The following is a 19,665-nucleotide window of genomic DNA, read 5'->3' as shown; positions in this document are numbered from 1 at the left end:
AATTAAAAACCGATACTGGAAAGATGGGAGGAAAAAAGTACAATTTTCCACCCAAAAACTTTCAGTCCTTCAAACTTCCAGCAATTTCTAAACTCTGGCTAAAAGCAGTGAAATGGAAACAGCTCTACAGGAGGAAAGATTTCATATCTCTGCCACTCCCATGCACAGAATTCTCATCATTCATAAATGGGAAGTAAGCAGGGAACAAGCGCAGCACAGGGCACAGATAACATTTGTTGTTTATATTACACAGGTTTATGTATGGACATAAATTTATACAAAGGCATAAGTGCAAAACTTTTGAGGAGTTTTTTGCTCGAATATAAAGCAGCAAAGTGTGGAAGCAGAGGCTTTTTAAAAATTCTTCATTGAAGTACACTGCAGTCAGAGAATAGTTCCCATTAAACAGAACAGAAAGAGATATTGGGTGAAGTAATGAATGGGTACCATTGTTGTTTTTCAAGATGGAGATCAAGAGGTTGGTGACAGGTTTTTTGTCTGCTTTGTACAACAGCTTCTTAAATTGTATAAATGTGAAGGAAGAAGTGCCTTTTTATTCTCCTTGGATTAGCTTCAGGTTTTCTGTGATGAGAAAAAAAATTGTTTTCTTAGATGTGCTGCCTGAATTTGCTGGCTTGTGCCATATTAAAACTTAGTTTTAAAGGATGAAAAGTTTTCTGAAAAAATGCACTTTCTAGGCAGCTTAAAGTGGAGTTTCCTTTGCAGCATTTACACAATAAACACGAAACTCTTCAAACTCTCCCAGGAAGTTCTTTGAAATACCTTCCTTTTCAAATATGTTCTTCTTTCTCTCTACTTCTGACTTTTTAAACAAGCACAGTTTACTTGCAAGCAGGAATCTGTTGTATGCTGAACCTGCTGAACCTGAATTTCACAACTATACATAATTATGATAGGTGGATACATTATGTAAGTTGAGATATTTATTTCAATACAGCCGTTTTTCAGCATTCTAATAAAAGATCTTTTAAAGCTGTGACAAACTGGTGTCTGATGGGATCTCTGCTCAGTAGCAGCAGTTTTTAGTTAGGCTTGTTAATACTGTTCATGGTAAATAATTTCTTTTTGTCTTAAATAATTTTGTGGTTAGTCAGTACCTAAGAAGGGACTCAGACTGTGAGTTCTGGAAAGATTACTTCCCTCCTTCTGGTAAGTGAAGTGCAGACATTGGCCATGCTGTATATTGTGACTTAAAACAGCCCCCAAGGATCCCTGGCATTACCAGAAAGGCAAGCCAGGCCTTACAGACTTCTAAAATTTCTTTTCTCCTCTGAGGGAGTCACTGGCTGCAAGAATGAAAAGTTGTGGTCTGTCCCTTCCTTACCACAACCACTTCTGTACTCAGCAGATGATAAGCACTGAAAAAACCTAGATGTGGGATTTCCAAAAGGAGATAAGTGCTCTACAAACATATATCCAATGCAACATGACATCTGTTGGGAGTCTTTGACACTTCCAGTTTGGAATTTCAACACTATGGCATCTAGTGGTATCACTACAAAACACAAGCAACAAACGGCATAGGTGGCACACCACCTTTAAATGCCTATTTTCTCCTTCTCTCAAGAAGCAGAACCAACTATTTGTGCCAACAGTGTGAAGCAGTTTTGAAAAAGGCAATTGTTCAAACAAAAGAATCCTTTGTGTACTAAGTGGACCCTTGTGAATTTTAGAGCTAAAATGTGTATCGTTGTCCTGAGTAACATGAGAGGTCTGTATGGCTGAGAGTTAAAAATTGTGTGAACTAAATCAGTTTTTTTCAGTGCACACCAAGTCATTTATGAGAAGCTGAGACATTCACACTTGCATTGACGTCAGCAGGCCTGGAGTATGTAGCCCTTTAAAAAAAAAATCAGGACACTGCTCTGATGTCTGCATAAATGTTCATCACAACATTTGGACCCTATTAAACCCACACAGACTACTTAGAGATAAGAGGCTCTGTATCTTATTAAGCAGTCCTTCCAGCCATGCACTTTTACATTACTTTCCTGTCATTTGTTCAGGCCCCTGAAACCAAGCTGCACAGCAGAAACCAAAAAATATACAGTAGCCATTATTGGCCAATATAATACAACAGCCTTTGTTTCCCTGCAAATTGCCTCTAGGACTGAACAACTTGTTTCACTACAGTACAATTTACCAGTGTAAATCCGCATAGGCTACAATAGAGCAGGGCACTCCTCCAAAGGCACAGCCAGTTATGAAAGCCTTGTTCCACCTTTGTTTATCAGATCTCTATTCATCATCCTTCCAGACACTCCTGCTTTCCCATGTTTTCCCAGGGAGGGGCGGGATGGTTGATGGGTTGTGAGACAGATGATAAGACATACCTGATCTGGGAGTTTGAATAATTTGTTTAAAGAAACTCCGTTCAGTTTTGCAGACATCCTGTCATCTGACTGCTGCTGGCACATTGTGTGTGAAACAGCTGGAATTTTCAAAGCTGCTCTTTATCTAAAATATATAGGTGAATGTATCCAGAACATATTTCATATGCACTCTGAATATATTTAGATAAAATACCTTGATCCAAATAATTTTTGGTAGGGAAAAACCAGCTGGTGAGCACTATATTCCTCCTTCTCCTGGCAGTCATGGCTTACTCTACAGCACTAGTAAAAGCAAGACCCAAACAACCCTTTTACACAACCATACGTTCTCATAGTATCACAAGAATATTTGCCATAATTTTGAGGTGCATTAAATTGCTTGGTTAATGTTACATTCAAAGTAGAACAATACATTTGCCTTCATATGACAGTGAGAAAAGTACTGATATGTCTGCAATCAAGTGTATAACTTTCTGTCAATTCTAACTACTCAGGGAAAAAAGCACATAAGAAAAAAGAAAAAAAAACCAAAAAAAAAACAACAACCCTGCACATTAAAATTACTGGTCAGAAGCAGTGCCATCCATAATGCCATAGTGTATGTCTATTCTCAGATATATATGGTTTCTGGAAGACATATTACTTATTAAACCTGTGTGAGCCAAGAGCCCCTGTAGCATCTGAAATTCAAATCTTATAGGGAAGACATTATTTACCTGTCACATAAGCTGCTGCATAGTTTTGCTTTTCCTAAAATTTGCCAAGTCAAAGACTTACAGAAGTTAAACTTCTATTTACTTTTTTTTTAAAAAGCAACTGATGCTAGGAGCTTGAATTTATCTCAGCAGGTGCTCACTATAAAACCAAGTGGTAGTGCTTAAATACCTTCACTTTAACCGTTTCACTACTAATCATTTTGGCAGCCACACCAAACCAGTGATTATCAAAAGCATACACTATTATTTTATGCAAGCAGAGATGTTGAGATAAGAGCTAATTCTGCTCTGGTTTACAGCACCAAGATAGGATCAGGTGTGGCCTTTTTAACAAACGTATGATCAGTACTTCCCCAACAGAGGAGAGAAGGGAATTATATCCTTTCCCAGGTACAAGATTTGCCTTTGCCACCTGCATGTCAAACAGATTTCTCCAATCTTTTTATACCAAAAGACTCCTTGAATGAGCTCTCAAAGCCTACCCTGTCTCTCCCTTCTTTTTCTGCCACAATCATTTGCCTTTTATATTTTCCATTTAAAAATCTGCAGTACCCAAAGGATCTGTGCATTCCTCAATTACCTGAGTAAATACACCAGATATCCAACTTGATAAATAGGAAACAGAGCCATGTTACTACAATAAACACTGATAGTCGTGGGAAGGCAATTTAAGGGAGCAGCACAGAACAATCCTGGGACACATACAGAATCCAGCTGTCATATAAGATAGGAATCCCATCCTTATTTTCTAGGATATTTGAGAAAGGTATTGTCCTTCTTCCTCTGACACCACAGTCATGCATCCTCTGTGTTCACAGAGCAAAAACACTGCCCTGTCTTATACAAGAGTTGAGAAGGAAAGCTTGATTTTAAGCACGTAGGCAAAGGAACAACTCTTAAACGAAACAGCCTGCTATGACCTAATTCAAGAAAGTTTTGTCAGGTGATAATCTCTCTCACCCTTTCTATGTCATTCCCTGAAGTACATAAGTGTTCAAAACAGTTTTAAAACATTAAGAAATGTGAGAGAAGTAGCTGTCCTCCTGTGCAGCTCTGACAAAGATTAGAATTCCCAATATAGTCACTGGTTGCAAAAGTGCTCTTAAGCTGCTGTTTCACTGGGTTCATGTCTGAGTGCCACTAATCAAATTAACTGTGATGGCGGCAGTAAGCTGTTTATAGAGATGAAAGACCTACCAAAAGAAGTTTCTATTACAGCTTATGAAGCTGAATACTGTTAAGCATATAAACACCCACTGCACAGAAAATCTTGACTTTTTTCTTTCTGCAGTTCCTCACTAGAGGGTCAAGAGTACATATGTGTTCTTGTTAAGCCTTCCACAAGCCAAAAAATCCCTCTTCCCATCCTATAACTGTCTTTTATTTTTCCCCTGGGAAAAAAAAAGAAATAGCATTTATTTTTGTTGCCTCTCTCAGAAAAAATAAAATGAAAGGTAATAGAAGCAATAAACAATGATTTAATAGAACATATTTTTACAGTATGATGGCTGTGTCAAGCTGCAAGCTCTTCCCCATGGTGCAGTTAAAAAATCAAAACGCAGTCAGGAGTCTGTTCCAAAACAGGAAACTGCCAACCAGGCACTTTTAGCCTGTCAGACTGTTGTGACTTTGAAAAGGAATATCAGGCTGTTGATGTTTGTGGAAAGCATCACTGTGCCACAGAAAAAAAGAGATAAGAGAGCAGCTACTGAGATGACACAGGAGGCCCCTCACACACAACCAATTACGTGTGGCTACAGCAACCCGGGAAGACAAAGGAAGGCAGCAGACACGTTCTATGCACAGAGAAGGATGGTGGCCTCAGCTCTTTACCAAGATCTGGAGCAGATGCCTGAGGACTCAAGATCTGGGAGCTCTCTGAAACATTACACGTCTTCTCAAAGGCCACTCACACAGGATCTATAATAGGCTTTCCCTCAGTTCACATCAGCCCATTTATTTTACCTTCATCATCAGAATAACCTCCTTCAGTGTTGGCTGAGGAAAGTAATGCAAACAAAAAGTGCTAAAAAGATGACTAATTTATTAAGCATACAGATGTTGTCTAGGAAGTCTTATCAAAAGTTACAAAATCTGTCTCCTCCCCCCATTTTCTCATTAAAATATAAGACAGTCATAAAAAATGTACTTTTTAAATATTTGATACCAAAATATCTGTTCTTAATTTGCACAGGTTATGCGGAAAGAAGGAAAATGAAGCCTCAGACTGCCTTGCACCTGCAGCCCTTGCTAAAGGAGTACAAGGTAACTGCCACTAATGAGTGCCCACTCTGGAACAGCTACACAGTGAGCACAGTGCTGGCAAATCACAGAGGTCCTTCTAAATTAGGTTTGAGAACCCTCCTGACAGGAAGAATTAATTAGTGGTATTAATAATGTCAGAGGTCTCTTCCTTTGATAGTATTACAATTCTCCTAAATAAATATGTGGCATAGGGTTCCTCCCAATTTCAAAGCAGAGAAAATCATGTTTTCATGTCTTTTTGGCATTAGTAACCATTTATGTATCTACTAAATGTACAATCATTATATCTAATATAATATCATCCAGCCAGTCAAATGACTGCCAAGTTTCTCTTTTATATTTCAACAATGAAGAAAACATTTCATCTTCTCACCACACTGACATCCTAATATCTTCAACTTTTTCTCTCCAGTTTTAGCTTTTAAGACAGGCAGTGCTAGATTAATACATGTATAAAAGTGGTTCTCTGTAGACTTCACAAAAGTGGAGAATTATTTTTTTTTAGCTCAGCACAAATTTGTAGCAACTGATACTTTACCAGAAACTTCTTTTTGGATATTTTGCTCCACAAAATAAATCTATTCCTATCATTCATCTCAGTACCATACCTTTTCTGTACTTAGAGTTTCTTTGTGATTCCTGGGTGACTTTATCTATTACTAGAATTATTACAATCAGTTACATTAAAAGATTAGAGTAACTTCTAAACAGAGCATTCAAAATTGTGCTTAGAGAATACAGAAATACTAACAAGCCATCATTTAACCAGTTCAACAGCTATTTTAGAACTCAAATTAGGATAAAAATGGATAAGAAAATATTTTCATTGTATCCATGTTGCACCAGATTAACCCTCAGTGGTCAAGTATTAAACATTGCGAAAGCATAAATACATAAAATGGGACAAAAGCTTAGCATGGAGAAACACGAAATAACGCAGCATTCCCTGATATAGCTTCCTAGAAACTGACAGTATTAATTTGGCCAGATAACTTTCAGAGGCAGAGTTATTTTTCTGCAGTGTAGACAGTCTCTGATGTTAGAGAGAAAACCTTTTCTCTGAGATAAAAGCTGGTTTTTAACAAAGCACATCTTAAGCTTCATGTTAGCAGCATATTATAATTTGCTTTGAAACACGGTGTGCTGCTGGCATCGGGTGTATCACCCTCATGGTACATCAAGCCAGGGAAGTTTGCAATGGGGAGCGCATTAGTAAAAATTACCTTTAAAGACCAGTATTTGCATTCATATGTACAGCTGATGTAAAACAGATGTCTTCGTGCTTGAGCTCCTATTTTAAGTCCAGACACAAAGCATATTGTGCCCGTACAATGAGATACGTTGCATCTCCAGCCTGATGTGTGCAGAACTCTGCAGATGTGGCTGCTGTGATGTTCTGCTGCTCTGCCACGGCGATGTCTCTGCTCCCTGCCTGAGAACACCCCATCGTGAGCTGGGGTGAGGGGGGACTGTGCACAGGGCCCAGGGACAGCAGGGGTGGGAGCAAAGTGTACAGGCCTCCCTCAGCTTGCAACAGCCCCACACTCTCTGCCCAGATCTGATAAGCACAGATACACAACACCTGATGGTGATTCCATCTGTCTTGTGGTGGGGACTGACATGAACTATCATGAGAAAACACTTTCTTATCTTTACCAACAAAGAATGAAGTCTTAGTGGGATTTTTAGGAAGAAAGTGGCTAGACCACCAAAGATGCTATTAATACCTGATTTCTTGCCAAGGAGACAGGCAAAGCCTCACCAGGCAAGCCTGCAGCAACAGCTGCAACTGGAACACCTTGGAGAGGACTTGGTTCTCACATATTTCTAAGGCCTGTGAAAGGCCCAGAGAGACCTCTGAGGTTCAGGTACTACCCTTGCCCTTAACCCAGCAGGATGGAGGCAGGAGGAGACAGCTACACTGCTCTCAGTGCTGGCATTGCTGCTGAGCAGGGCAAGCAGCACCCACCAGTGCCTGGCAGACTGCAACCACACTGCCAAGGCAGGAAAAGAGGATGCTCACAGCACAGAGAGAAGCTGCCCCCTCTTCCTGATCTCCTCACTTCTACCACACAAGACAGCAACAGACCACATGGCTGCAGGTATTTCACCCATCACTGCCATGATTTTCACCATCATGACTCAAATATTATGTGTGTGGTGGTTCCTTTCCCCCATGAGAGCCTGCACACCCTAAAGATTACAGGATCAACCAAGGTCCTGCTGAAGTCAGGTAGCCTCTTTCCATTTCCATGAGGCTTTGGGTCTGCTCCTTAATGTACTACTGATGAAGTGTATTAAAATCTATACGCTTGGCTTTCTCCAGCTTATTCAGTATAAGTGATGTTACTTCTTATCTGCAAATATAAACTGTTTTGTTATGTGGTTTTGTAGAGTCCTTGCTGCACATTGAAAAGCTACTCTCTCTATAAAAAGGCACAAGCATCTGTCTTGCTAGGAGTATAGTTATCTACTGCCAGAGACACCAGTTTCATTTTTTGATTAGGGAAACATGTACCAACGCTGTTATAGTTAATACAGCAGTTTTACTACACAAGCCACACAGGAGGCAATATATTGACTGTCCTACTGAGGAATGCAAACAGCACAGAGTGTTTGGATTTCCAGCATCCTTGAGAAGTGACTTTGGTATTACACTAACGATGCCCGAGTGAGTAATCATTTTCAGGTAGTAACAACTCTTGAAAATAACTCTTTCAGTCTAATTACACTGCCAGGTTAGAGAAAGCCTTTCAGTGAAGTTTATGGGCCAGATTCTTAGTCACTGTAAACAGTTATAACTCCACAGGTTCCAGGAGGAGTAATCCAATTTGTACACTGGACCTACCTCTCTCTTCTGTAAACCCTGTATTAAAGGTTATGTAATAATTAAGGACGAAAGAATAAAAAAGCCAAACACCCTGACTTGATTCAGGCAATGACTTTGCATTTACTGAAATGAGGATGAAGAGAACCAGGCTTCAGGAGATTAGTTATAACTAGGAGATTAGTTCAGTGCAATAAAGCCCATTTAGCATAACACAGAGAACTCTCTGCCGCATTTTGGAATAATGCATTTTAAATCTGCCAGTTGCCTCTGAAGGTCCCAATCCTGCAAAGCTCACTCATGATTTAACTTTATGTGGTATAAATAGTCCCACTGGAATCAGCCTATTCACGGTGCAGACAGACAAGCAGAGCTAAACTACTGGATAAATTAAGGGTTAGGCCAGGGGAAAGTTCTCTGGATTCTGCGTCTCCTTGAGATTTGACCTATAAACAAACAGGGAAATATTTGGCATTTTGCTTAGGAGAAATATCTCTGGTTTTCAGTGGTTGTGGTTCTACTTCAAAGAAAATCATCTATTCTTTCTCAAACAAATGTGATTTTCACAAGAAACCACATAAAGGTATAATTCTCTATAGACATGCTTTTAATGCTTCTCCAAAATGGGAAAAAAAAAATTCAATCAAAATTGCCAAAATAAGGAAGCATATATAATTCATTTTCATTAGTCCTGCTACAATTCTTGCCTCTGAACTCATTTGAAGCCTGTGTTCTAGATTAGCAGCAAAATGTTAAAGCTGGTTTGAGGCACAGAGCTGTTAGGTGTCATATACCAAATGACAAAATATTCAATAAAGTCTCTGCCTTGCTCCAGAAATAAAAATATTTTTATCAACATGAATATAGAGGACTGAGAAAGACGGGTGCTTTTAGCTCAAGTGTGTTTTAGAAGAAACACACTAACCAGAGCCAAGGCAAAAAGCCAACAACTCTTAGATCAAGAACCTGAAATTTACATTTAATCAACCTCAATTAGGGACAAGAAATCAATTTAACACACTGTTTGCAGAACATTTACTCTGTAAGCATCTTGTATGATGCAGCACTGCTAAAATTACCCCCACAGAAATCAGATGTTATTAAGGAAAGTACAATGGCCAAAGAAATTATGCCACAGAAGTCACTGAAATAGAACAAGGAATTTCTTTATTTGGTTTCCCAAAACTTCAAACGTAACCTTTGATAAGTTGAATGTTTGATCTTTTAGCTACCAGCACAATTTCCTAGTTACTTTTATAAACTGGAGCTTTCAAACTCCTACCTACTCCCAGTGATCTCTGCATACTGGCTTATTTAATATTCCCTCAGTTTATCTCAAGTCTCAATGCAGCAAGGCTTTTTAGTTGCTATGGCCCTAAGCATGGAACATGAAAGAAAAGGATATCTGGGAGCCTCATTCTATATTTTTCATTTAAAAAAAAAGGCCTGGGAGCCTGAGGCATGTCCCCCGTCATTTTCAGTTGTTTTGGAGCTCCCACTTACACTTGGGGCATTCCATCTTCACAGGGTACTTCTTCAAATATTCACTGAGACATGCAGAAATATCAAAGCTGTATCAGATCTGTAACTCTTGTTTCAGTATGAAATGGGATGCCTGCTTGCATAATTACCAAAGGGACTAAACAGTTAAATTGACCAAACAGGTCTTGGCCAAAAGCTCATGGCCTAGTTTCCTATTAGTCATTGTGGTACAGTCTTCTTAATCCCAGTATTCATACAAGAAGCATTTACTTTCCACCGCCCAAATAACTCACAGCTCCTTCAAAGCAGCACTACTGCACTAATCTGGTTGTTGTCACAAGCCCAACAAGAGCTGATAAGCACAATATGTTACATAAAGTATGAACAGACAGTGAGAGAACACTACATTCACACTGTTTGCTTTTGTTATTCTTAGTAAAAAAGGCATGATATCTTTGTGAGCACCTTTGAATTAATGTGCTTGTATCATCTTAGGCTTGCAGAAAAGGTAAAGCATGTGTAAGAGGCAAGGAATTTGGAATATCTGAGCACAGCTGTTCCTGTCCAGTTGTACCACTGACAGACAAGCACTCTCAGCTTGGGAGCTGCACTGACACCAGCTCTGAAACCTTCTTAAATTGGAGACTGAGGTATTGCAGAAAAGCAATTACTCTCACACTATAAAGACACCACCAGGTGGATCAGCAATACAGAGTGACAAAACACACAGACTGCACTAGATTGAGGTGCTGACAGTTCTTCAGGGAGAGGGAAGCTCCTCTGGCAAAGAGGCAGAAGAAGCAAATGAAGCCTCTTCATCCTATATGCCTTCTCCGGGTCGAGGGGTGCATGACCACAGTGCACTTGATTCTGCCAGCTCAAACACCTCGTCACAACTATTTGGAGCTGGGGAGGGCTGGATTCATTGATATTCAGGCCTGAAGAACACAACAGTGATGAGAAATTACTTCTTCCTTGTTGCCAGTGCTCATATGCTAAAAGTAGACTGTGCTCGGTCCCTTGGACTTCTTGCTTGAAGCAGCAGGAATACATCACTAGATCAGCCAGAACAGGCTAACCACTGCTAGTGAGAGAACAGTTCCACAGACTTTGGAGACCCCATTGAAACTTGAGACTCTAATGCAGCCTACACCTCAAGATTCATGCTGCTGTACTTGCTATTTTTAAATCTGGCTCAGCTCTCTCTAGTTGCACTGCAATGTACTTGAGCTTGGTTTGCCCGAGCAGAATGGCACAACCCAAGTAAACTCACTGTCAAGGTCAAAGTGCTGGTATCTAGACATGTGAGGATTTGCTGCTCCCTTCAGAGGTACTCTGACATCAGCAAGAATAAGACCCCACATCTTTCTCTAAATCTCCTCTCCTTTAGCAAAGAATGTTGTATACATGAAGTAATCCAAGCACTTAAGACAGTATTTCACATCCAGCTTCTGGAATATTTCAACTTTGCCTGGGAGCTTTAAAAGAGCACTAGCTATAGAGATGTAAATATGGGTCCAAAGAAATCTACCAGATATTATACACATGATGAAGGAAAATGATCTCTATTGAATTTAAAATATGCTGTATACTCTCATTTCCATTTTGTCCTTTGCTGTAAAGACTGGCAGACAGGTATAGTGGTATAGCAGAGAAATTGTGAGCCTTTTACTACTGGAGAGACTGCAGAGGTTGTGGATAAGGGTAAAAGATGGATATTCTCTGCTGGTTTCCACCTCCCAGACAAAAAATGCTGTGCATTCGAAAATGTGGGAAGGCTGGCACACAAAGGTAAAGGCTGCCTAAGATAAAAACTTCCCAAGTAACAGAGCATTTCCAGCTGATAAAGATACAAAAGTTGAAGAACTTCTGTACAGAAAAAGAGTGGCTTAAATACGTCTTTTCCACTTTCCATTTCTGATTATTTGAAAATCTTTGATTTCTGCTCTTTGAGGCTAACTGAATACTATGCATGAGATCTAATTTAAAGCTTGCTGGTTTTAAATCATTGCATTCACAAGCAGTTTTATTGACATTAACATACAGTTATAACTAGGCAATTAAGTCATGTTCCATTAAGAAAGAAAAATCCTGTCCTTGGAAGTCAGCAACATTTTAGGTGAGCACAGAAAAAGGCATCACAATACTACCTTTCTTTGTGAACTCAGTTATGATTTTTATTTGCTTGCTGTTGTTCATTAAACTTTCATAAAAGAATAATGACTCATCAGTAGAAAATGAAACTTTGCTACAGTACAAATCTTTTGGAGCTTTTCACCTGAATTTCTCAAATAAACCTAAGTATTACTCGTTTGAACTCAGCAATAACTGTGACATAGATACAAAGCATATGACAGATATTGCTGAGTGCTGTGGAACACGATTCAAAAATTATATAGCCCATAACTCAGCAGATATTACTACTATGTCAAGTATACTGTAGCACTCAGGGAACTTCAGCTTCTTCTTCACTGAGAGTTTCTAGTAGTCATGTGCCTGAGCAGTTTAATGAAACAGGTATATTATTAATGCCACCAGAAAAAGGATGATTTCTGTGAGAAGGAAAATAAATACTTGGGGTGTTATATGCAATTGAAATTTGTAATAAACTCCAGATGTTGCAAATTGTGCTCTGTTTTAGGGAACTGCTGTTCCCAAGCTTGAAATTCCTTAGGAGTGTTTAGAGATATTTTAGAGCCTCACTTTCTAATCCCAGTTTCTCCTCCACAAACACATATTTCACCCAAAAACATGAAACAACTGTGCCTGTAGATGAACAAACCCAAAATGTTACAAAGCTCCCTGGGTTTGTTACCTGGTATTTATGCACAAATCACACCACGGCATATTGAGACCTAATAGGGCTAAGTGCTGTGGGGTTCTGAAACAGCAGGACCCTAGCATGCTTAGGGGTTGATGATGTAAAGAAGCCTCCCTGACTGATGTTAACCTGCAGGAGCAGGCAGGAAAGCAGCATCCCACCATTTTGAATAACTCCACATTGTAGCACTGCAGGGGGTTTTTGCGACCCGAGTGCAGGACCTGGCACTTCACCTTGTTGCACCTCATACCCTTGGCCTCAGCCCATCAATCCAGCCTGTCCAGATCCCTCTGCAGAACCTTCCTGCCCTCCAGCAGATCCACATTCCCAGCCAACTTGCTGTTGCCTGCAAATTCACTGAGACTGCACTTGATCCCCTTGTTTGATCCCATTGATCAAACAGGGCTGGCCCCAGTACCGAGCTCGGCGGAGCCCCACCAGTGCCCAGGTGCCAGCTGGATGTAATTCCATTCCCCACCACACTCTGGGCCCAGGTATCCTGCCGTTTTTATCCAGCAGAGAGAGCCTGTGCAAGCCATGAGCAGCCGGGTTCTCCAGGAGATGCTGTGGGAAACAGTGACATAGGCTTTACTACAGTCCAGACAGACACATCCACAGCCATCTCCTCATCCACAAAGCAGGTCACCCTGCCATAGAAGGAGATGAGGCTGGTCAAGCAGGACCTGCCTTTTCTATGCCCATGGCTGACCCCCTGGTTGTCCTGTATGTGCCATGGCATGGCACTCGGGATGATCTTCTCCCTGAACTTCCCCAGCACTGTGATCAGGCTGGCAGGCCCGTAGTTCCCTGCGTGCTCCTTCTGACCCTTCCTGCAGAGAGGCATCACACTGGTCACTCTGCAGCTATCTAGGACCTTCCAGGTTGATCAGGACTGATGATAAATGATGGAGAGCAGTTGAACAAGCTCTTTTGGCAACTCCTTCACTGCCCTTGGGTGGGGTCTGTTCATTACCAGAGACTTGGGAGGGTCTAGGTGGCTCAGCAGGTCATCATCTACTCCATCCTGGATTGCAGGGGGTCTATTCTAATGCTCATCCCTGTCTCCCATCTCAGGGGGCTGGTTGCCCTGAGGATAACTGGCCTTTCTGTTGAAGTCTGAGGTAAAGAAGATATTAAGTACCCCTGTGAAGTCTACAGAATGCAATTAACCTGTAGGGTTCGCATTAGTAAGTTATGTGATTTTAAATGATGTTAAAACACAATTTACTGCTCAACATAGCTGTTTGTGTCCATCAAACCTGTATTTCTGTGAAATGGATAACAGATTTGTTTACCAAAAAATGCTTGTCCTGAAGCCATGTTGATGGAAGTCTCCCATTTTTATTCTTAAATTGTGTTTACAGTCTCTATTTGACTATTGCATTTATTGTGCCTCTGTGTGACCTGTAGCTAAGCAGCTTAGAGTTTCCTGTTGTTCAAAAACCAAATTTCCCCATTTTTTTGACATCAGTGATAAAATAACACTGTTAATCATGTCTTTTAGGTCTCTGACAAATTTTCTGAATCTGTGGTTTAAAAAAAAAAATCTTAGTTTCAGTAAGTGCTACCTCCTTTTTTTTTTTTTGTTCTCATTGGTGAATATTCAATTCTCTCAAAATCTGCCTCCTGTACGCATGTTCTTGCTTCATTCCAAATATAGGACACAAACTGTTGTTGACATTTCTTGCCTCTTTTGCATCACTATTCAGGATTTCACCATCTGGATCAAGCAAAGAATCCAATAAAGGTTTCTTTTGATCCCAATTACATTCTAAAATGCTTTTAAAAATGGTTTTACCCTTTAGCCATTGACATATTTCCATTAGTGTCCTTTATCAGATAAAGTTTTTTTCCAATACTATGTGTTTTAACAAGGATGCCTTTTGACAACTGTAATATATTATTAAGGCAAGACTGCTTTATCTGACTGTGATTTTGGTTAACATTTTTCACTTTAAATGTGTGATCTAAGCAGAAAGTTTCAGCAGTTTTGAGTCAGTTGTCACACAAGCTATATTCTGTTGTGAAACGAAAGGGTAGTAAATGGTAATTAGGGAATGCACAAATTGTTTTTTGAAGGAAATCCAACAGACTTACTCCACAGTGGGCTCAAAGCAAAGCTCTACTAAGTTACATTTCATTTTTAAAATACCTGATGAAATTGTTTAGTACCCCTGCCAGCATTCACCAACTATATATAGTTATAGCTATTATAAAAAAGGCTTTCTTCATGCATGCTGTAGACTGGTGCTTACGGCTCAAATTGTTCCCCAGTGAGGTTTGCTTGGGCAAATATAACTAAGAAGGCAGACACTGTAAGTCTGCATGTATATGAGTCTTACATATACACCTGAGAGCAGTGTTGACAGGAATAGTCTATTTCTAAAACAGGCTAACAGGGTGTCAGCCAGCAGGTGGTCTAACTTCAGGTCACAGCATACATGTGGACGCCAAAGTAAAAAGGAATTAGATGTCAGGGACTAACCAAAACAACTCTGAAGAACAGAGAACTGAGGTTTATGAGAAACACATATTTGGATATTTGTTATCGCATAATAAAAGCTGTGGAAACACCAAAAATTATCTTTATTCCCGTAAAACCAAGCCCATAAAATTATTTCTTCCTTCCTTTTTTTTCCCGCAATAAATCAAACAGAGATATAAGAAAAAAAATAAAGGAAAGTTGCAATGGAACAGATTGGCTTAAATTATAAACTTTAGGTATTTTGAAGACTAGAATAACATTTGATTTCTAGTGATGCATATCTAACAGTTGTCATATTCCTCTTCCTATATTTTTTATGGCTAACTTAGCACTTACCTGATCCAATAGCCACACACATGAGAAATTTGTAGAATTTAGAAATCCATTGATGGCTTTTCATCTGTAAAAATATTTGATAGTATGTTTCACTTTAAACCATATTCACTTTAAAAGGATAATCATATCTTTGTATAAAGAGAAACCACTCAACCTGAATCATCCAACACATAACATTCACCAACTAAAAAAAAGAATAAAGCAAATGAAGAGGCAAATAGCTCATATTCATTTCACATTGTATGCAAAACTACATTTACTTGCTTTATGAGGGATTTTTGGAAGGTTTAAAGATGCTGGAGTGATAGGTTAGTTTTGTATGCCAAATTAAGCTAAAATTTGCAATAGGAAAATGGAGCATGTAGTAAGATGTAATACTTTAGTGCTAGTTAAGGAGCAAATATGGCTTATCTATGGAGAGCTTTTCCACACTGAAAACACAGTGGAAAGACATTAATCACTGCTTGCTTTCTACATTTTGTTTGATCTAATGCTTACATGAAAGAAATATGCTGGCAACTTGGAGAAAAAAATAGGTTACAGAAAAGGAGATGCTTACCTAGAAGGGTGTTTCTTTTAAAGTCTAGTGAAAGAATTGTCTGTGCAGTGTGAATGGGACACTACCAAACCCTACACATATTATTGTTCCTAGTAGTTATTATTCTGCATTCATTTACACTCTTACAATCTCATTTGTCAACAGTATATGAGGACCTTCTTCCAAAATTGAATCAAGCTTCAAAAGACAAAGTCTGTTTGCAAAGTTACTCATACCCTGCCATCTTTCTGAGCATTCTCAGAGTGGGAATTACTTAAACACTAAATAATTTTTTCTTTCATGGTGACTGTAAAAAAATAGAATCACTTAGGGTTTCTTTTAAGAGAGATCACAATTTCATTTTACTAATAAAACAGTCTTTCATGCAAAAACTTCAAATGAATTTGCCCTAGGACCAGCTTGAACTTTTGGCACCCACAGTGTTTCTTGTCAAGGAGATCACAGGCCTGCTACCCCTTAATCCTGCTCATCTTGTTTGTTTTGATCCCCACCCATCCTGGCTTCATTCAATGCCCTCCAGTTACTATAGCTGAAAAAAACAGCAGCAGCCAGTGCTCCCCTCCATGCTTTGCATTTTGCTAATGATTTTATAGACTGCAATCATATGGCTGTTTATCAAGTTGAGAGAGCCTGGCCTCTTCACTCAGACACCAAAACAAAGCATGTTAACTTTGGTGCTTTAACTATATCTTGCCTCACCTCTTTTTTTCTTTTTAATCTTCATGTGTGGCAAATAAAAAAAAAAATTTAAAAAAAGGGAGAAAAACCAACAATCCCACAACCAGTATTTGCCTCTTACAAAAATTCTAAAATTTCTAGCAAGTGAAAAGTATCAAGAAAAAAGAGGAAAAGGAAAGTTTTTCTAATGCATGGGGGCTGTGAACAGACAACAGCCACTCTACTTTCTTGATGTAATTTCCATAGGACTTTCAATAGTTTCAGCCATCACTTGTACCATAATGCAGCAAACCCAGTAGAGAGGGCTACTTCTGGATTTGCTATTCTAATTTTCCTTCCTTCCTCTCTTGAGCATACTATGTTTGCCTTTATTCCTTCTCTCCTTCCCAGTTGCTTCATGTTCTCTGAAGACCATAAAAGATTTCTCATTTTGGCTGATGATTAAAATAACTCATTTTCAAAAGTGGAAGGGGAAAAAGATGATGAACACTGATATGATCCACCTGGCATTACATGGAAGGAAAACTCCTAAAAGGTAGAGGTCATAGGCAGCAAATTTTCTTATTTGACTACACTTATGCTTTTAGTCATAAACCAGCTTCCAATTTCTAAATTATCTTTAGGTGCCTGTGCAAGCTGACAGCCAAAGGAGAGACACCATCTCAAGAGCAAACTAATTATCCCAATGGCCAAAGATTTCAAGACTTGAAAGGAAAACAGAAGGCAAAAAAATCAGAGAAATGAAAGAATGTCTGTTCATCAATGCTATTCTTAATGTATATTTAATGAGATGGTTTAAACACTTTGAAGTGAAAGGATCTTGATCGCCACAATGGCTGATGCAGTTAAACTGTTTATGAGGGAGGGAGACATCACAGGCAATTCCTATTCACAAGACTGAAATCAAGCCTTCTAAAAAAAATTATTCCTTTTATTCTTATGAAAATACCAATTGCTGACTCTCAGGTAATTGACAAAATGGTTTATAACATTTCTATAACAAAGATATGATTCTATAGTGAAAGGTGTAGTTAGACAGAGAGTGACTTTAAAAAAAACCTGCACTTACTATCCACAGAAAAAGGAAATAAAGGTTTCTGCTAAAAGTCTGAAATGGACTAAGTTTATAATGTGAAGTCCCTTGAGTAATTTCTAATTTGACTCTAAGTATGACTCAAATATAAGATTTGCATGATGCCCTCAAGTGTCATTATTGCTGCTTCATTGCATTAATTAATACATTGCCAGCGTCAGCTCAATAATCACTGGTTCCTACATTGTGAATGATTCCTTAAATTGTAAGTCAGTGCAGGATTTTGTGAGAACAAGTTATTGTTATGTTTACTCCAGTAAGCTTATAGTTCACTGCAATTATATAGTAATATAAAATTTCATATGCAAAAAACTTTCATTTCTAATCACTTGGGTTTTTTCCCTTCAGAATTTCTGCTGCCACATTTTCAGTTGTCATAATCAGTCAGAGAGGATTCTCTCAAGGATAACAAGGCAGAATGGAAAATTCAAATCAACCTCCATAGACAGCAAGATGTCTTTCATTAGATTTGGTAACATACAGCTGGCACTTTTTTTCTTTCAACCTCACAGATAAATACTTTCATTGTGTATGTTAATCAGACTGGGAAAAGATACAGAAAATGGAAGAGTCAGATTTAAACCACATTTCTGAATAATTACATCAAGATGTGCCACTTACTGAGGGTTTCTTTTTTTCTAAGTGAAAAACATTTCCTAAGTGAAAAAGAAAATGCACAGTAATTATTTTTCTTGTAGGCTGCAAATCTTTATACTGACATGAAAAAGAAATGAACCAGTATATCTACTATAATAGATATTAATAGGCACCCCAAGGACAGTGGTACACACTGTCTCACAATACTTCAGAAAGGAAGGAAAATCAAAGCACTTCAGTATGTAGCAAACAAGGTTTTCAATAAGCTCCTTCTATATTAAAGGCTTGAGCAAAAAGGTTCGGAGACCTTCCAAGACAGGGAAGGCACCAGCACACACAATTCCCCTTGGACACAGAGGTTACAGCCACAGTCCTATTGATTTTTATGAGACTATTATGTACTGAAATGAATGCTGTTTGATTCAATGGGACTTTTTATAGACACAAATTTCTTTCCTTAATTGTAATGGGTAGAATGGAGGTAAGAGAACAGTATTGGATCCTCAATCTTTTTGTGCAAAGGAAAGAGCAATTTCCTGAGCTGCAGGACTGAAATGTTCCACCCCCATCAGGGAGATAAGAGGTGCTCTTCATCTTTGATTTTAGGGTGGTTTTTGTCCTAATATTATTTCTGAGCTAAGCATCCTTAATCTATGTCAAAAAAACCACAAAAAAAAAAACCCGCATACAACTGTTTTCTTCTAATGTGTTTTAGTTATTACTGCAACGGTATTTAATTGTCACCTGACCTGAGCCCATTACAGTTGAAAAAATTTTGCAGGCTTTTCACTAAGCCTGCTATAACACAAAACTTAATTTCTATTCCTAAATCTCAATTTGATACAGATCTACAGTACAATTATAGCAAGTTGTATCCAAGAGAAGAGACTTTAGTGAGATTAAATTGCATCACACTCATCATATGAATTCTAGATGCACTGACTTCCCAAAATCTCAGCTGAAGTTTGCTTAAAGTAAAAAACATACAAACAAAATGAACAATTATTCAAACTATAAATTAAAAAATGTACCAGTATTTAAAGCCTGTCTGCCTGGTATGAAATGGGAATGAAAAGTCAAGTGTTAAGCAATGACTAGTGCAGAATATATAGGCAGAACATGGCCAGTTCCTGTCTGTGCTCTAAGAATGAGAAGCAGCCTGTGAGTGGATTGGAGCTCGCAGTGCTATGGAGATGATTCAAAGAACAAAGCACATTTAACACCCTTGTGCTTCATCCTTCTCTTTGTACAGCTTACATCATCACCAATAAATAATACTGCATAGTAAGAGTCCAGTCAATCTTAAGCTGTTTCACAAATCCTTCTCTGTGAAATGTAGTATCGTGACCCACACGATAACTTACACTGAAGTATTTTACCAGAATTCAGCAGATGTAAGAGATTTCCATCCATTCCTATTGCAATTAAAGTTCATTCAGTGATTGTTACAAT

At 38.8% G+C, this 19,665-nt stretch overlaps 1 long non-coding RNA gene across 12 annotated transcripts in view; it reads right to left on the bottom strand.

Annotated features, from left to right (window-relative positions):
* Positions 1-19,665, bottom strand: part of LOC125330595 — a 473,930-nt gene that overhangs the window by 419,142 nt on the left and 35,123 nt on the right. For 8 of the 12 annotated variants that reach the window (XR_007205618.1, XR_007205625.1, XR_007205624.1 and 5 more), the window contains exon 2: positions 15,287-15,350. The exons of the other annotated variants lie outside the window; for them this stretch is intronic. This is a non-coding gene — a long non-coding RNA (uncharacterized LOC125330595). The remainder of the gene's footprint in view (positions 1-15,286; positions 15,351-19,665) is intronic. 12 annotated transcript variants of the gene reach the window in all.

The sequence above is a fragment of the Corvus hawaiiensis genome, chromosome 10, assembly GCF_020740725.1.
Source record: "Corvus hawaiiensis isolate bCorHaw1 chromosome 10, bCorHaw1.pri.cur, whole genome shotgun sequence".
Classification (NCBI taxonomy): Eukaryota; Metazoa; Chordata; class Aves; order Passeriformes; family Corvidae; genus Corvus; species Corvus hawaiiensis.
The sequence above is the reverse complement of the archived record's forward strand: the minus strand, read 5'-3'. Positions and strand labels throughout refer to the sequence as shown.